This window comes from Morone saxatilis, unplaced genomic scaffold (genome assembly GCF_004916995.1).
Source record: "Morone saxatilis isolate NCDOM2014 unplaced genomic scaffold, NCSU_SB_2.0 Contig8, whole genome shotgun sequence".
NCBI classification, from domain to species: domain Eukaryota; kingdom Metazoa; phylum Chordata; class Actinopteri; family Moronidae; genus Morone; species Morone saxatilis.
Window position 1 is genome coordinate 611942 of NW_023340257.1, and position 3481 is coordinate 615422.

Sequence of the window (3481 nt, forward strand, 5' to 3'; positions counted from 1 at the left end):
GTGTGTGTGTGTGTGTATTAATGGTGGTGGTTGTGGATATCACCAACCTTGGAAATAACAGCATGCACAATCACTTGCGTGGGGCAAAACTGTCATGGGGTGGGGGTGGGGCAGGAGTGTGTGTATGATGCTGTTCCAGGTGCACACATGAACACACTCACAATTACCACTGGGGTTTAACAATCTGCAATTAGCTTCATTTCCTGTGATCGTTTTTAAAAAGATGGGGCCCTTTTCTATTTCTGCCTGTGGTGGCCTTCTTCAAGCTGAATCCCTAATTAACATAAAGAGCACTTCTTTTCAGCCTAATATGGAAGCTCATAAATAATCCAGAATGAATGGCAGCTCATTTAGTTCCCAGATAAGACATCACAAAGATATCTAATAGAGTGTATATCCTCCAAGTCCTTTCCTCTCCTCAGGTAGTTTTTAATTTGTCATTGTCTTATACGTTAATATATGCAAATTTACACAACAAATACACACACCTCTGACAACATCTAACTGCTAAAGACAGGAATGGGTTCATGTCATATGTGTGTGGACATACTGTGTATGCAGAAAGTTCACAGAAGAGCAAAAAAAACTTAAACAGGAACACACGCATAATTTATCACACTCTTTGGAGTAAACAAACAACTATTTGTTGACTGTTAATTTGTAAACTTTTATTTATATCCTATATAGTGTATTTTAATATGTTATGATTTTGTACGGCTGCTACCTTGGCCAAGTCTCTCTTGTAAAATAAATTTTGGATCTCAATGGGACTAAAAGTAAAATAAGAAAATCAAGTAGCATTCTGGTAAGGATTAGACATTGTCACATGTAAAGAGGAGGAAAGGAAAAGGGAGAAAGGTTGTTGTTAGTTTAAAGTAATATTTGTGGTGGCAGTAAGGTGCCGAAAAGGGGAGGCCAGTGTGATTTTCTATATATTTTTTTGTCTTTTAATTGATAGTGACAGCTGAAGATAGACATGAAAGAGGGGTAGAGATAGGGGATAACACGCAGCAAAGGGTCGCAGGTCGGATTCGAACCCTGGGCCGCTGCAACAAGGATTCGGTATATGATCGCCAGCTCTACCAGGTGAGCTAACTGGGTGCCACCAGTATGATTTTTGACAGCAGAATTCCTCCCTAATTTAGATCTCATTTCAGCTTTCTAGTGTAGTACTTTTCATATCTCGCTGTACACTTGTTACTTTTGTTCAAGCACCAACACGTTTTCACTCCCAGCTTGTCAAATACTGCAGCTTGGCCAGTGCCTCAAAATATGTTACTGTAAGTATACCTTAGTTATTTCTGGACACGCAGGGCTCTGTGGTCAAGATAGCGATAATAAATATGTAATGTAGACAATGATTTATATTTTTTGTGAATGTTTAAATGTTTACTTGCTAGATGTTTAATAAATAAACATTTCTGCCTTTAAATACAGTGAAATGCTACTGTAGAAATTAACATGCTCCCTTTAGGAGTCAAGGAAATGTATTCATCATTATACAACAAAAGGTTTATGTATAAATACTGTATATATATATATACATACACGTATATAGCCAGTAAATAACTCTGCAGGTCATCTTTTGAATTTGTGTTTGGTTTAATGTAAACAGCAGCAACAAGATGAGTGATGATAATATAGTTTCATCTACACATTAAAAGAAACCACCACCATACACTTTGACTGTGTTTGAGCAACAAGCATTATCGATGGAAACACATAGTCTGTCGGCTCTATCTGTTGGCTCAGAAACAGTCCGCCCGTTGAGGACTTGATCCAGGAGGTTGGTGGAGGATGTGTCTGTAAAGATACAGTCTTTGATTTCCTGTTGTTTGGCCAGCCCGAGTATCATTTCATCCAAAACTAGACATTAGTCAGGAGTAGCCTAAGGCTTGGACTTAAGCCTAAGTCCAAGCTGGGTTAGCATGGTAATGGTAAATGGTACCATACCTGTACAGCACCTTTCTAGTCTTCTGACGACTCAAAGCGATTTTACACTTGTCACGTCACATTCGCCCTTTCACACACATTCACACAGTGATGGCAAAGCTCATCGAACAAAAGGTTCAGTATCTTGCTCAAGGATACTTTGAAATGTGGCTGGGGATGGAACTGACAACCTTCCGATTAGTGGACAACACGCTCTGCCTCTGAGCCACAGCCACCCTATAGCATGGCTCCTATATGGCTCTAGTCCTGGAGCGAAAGGACTGTTGATGGGCTGGTCCCACCTGGTCGATCTGGCTGTGTGGTTTCTCCTCAAGGTCTGCTGCTCTTTAATCCAAACCCCACAGTATTTTCTAAAGACTCCAGGCTATTTCTGTCTTAGTGTTTCTGCAATAAGTCAAAAAGAGAGAGGTTTGAAGGAGCTAGACTTCAGGTCGCAGCATCTAATGCAACCGTCGTCGTAGTCAAAATCTCCTGAATCTAGACGATTTGAACAATTTGGCTCAGACCCTTAAAATCAGACCCAGTCAGGCATAATTCAATGATGTTTTCAGCAACAAAACCAACAAAAAATACAAATTTAAACAAAAATTTAGCAAGTTTTGCACATGCAGCTGTAGCCATGGTGAAATATGCCATATCTGAAAGATGATGCTAAAATGGTAAAATTAGCACGCCTGTTAGTTGGAGCAGCGTTTGAACACTAGTCAATTTGGACTGCTGGGAGCAGGGGCGCTGTATAGGGGGGAAAAGTTAGGACATGCAGCCACTGGCACGCTATTCACTGGCCGTCCTAGACAATGCTGGTGCTTCCACCAGAGGCACCGGCAGTGCATTTCAGAAACGTCCCAGAAGCAGTTCTCTTATCTGCTCCGCGGAAATACGCAGCTGGTCTATTTTGGGACAGATGGCTGAAGACCAGCCACGGCCAAGCAGCACAAAACTGGCTCATCCTAATCCACTCCTGATCGGTTACAGGTTTTTTTTCCCCCCCCCAGGTTTTTTTTCAGTGATGTAGGATGTAGTGTCATCTAGCGTGTAGTTGCAGATCCACAACTTCCTTTCACTTCACCCTCCCCTTCCAAAGGGAGAAACTACCATGAAACAACTTTCTCCAACAGGCAGCCATTGCTGTTTGCTAGCTATGCTAACAACATGAATTTTAGCACTGTGTTCACCAAGTTGAAAAATTGATTGATGGATGGATGTTTATGATATTATTGGTTGAAATGGTAGGGTCACACTTTCTCATTCAATGGTATTAATCCACCTAATTACAGGGAATCGTTTTTGTTATTTGTTACCTTTAGAATGAGACATTTAAATCACAGGAGGAAGTGGGCTTCCTCTTCCACAGAGTCCGTCATGTTGAACCATCATGGTTTCTACAGTAGCCTAGAAGACAAAAAACCAAACACTAGCTGTAGATAGGGGGCGTTATGGGTTTCTCCCTTGGAAGGGGAGGGTGAAGCCGAGGTTTGAGTTGCAATCTGCAACTACACAGCTAGTGCCACTACATTCCTACATCACT

At 41.3% G+C, this 3481-nt stretch overlaps 1 protein-coding gene across 1 annotated transcript in view; it reads left to right on the forward strand.

Moving 5' to 3' along the window:
* The window catches only part of LOC118341925 (RNA-binding protein Musashi homolog 2-like), a 37341-nt gene that overhangs the window by 18810 nt on the left and 15050 nt on the right, over positions 1-3481 (forward strand). The window lies entirely within an intron of this gene.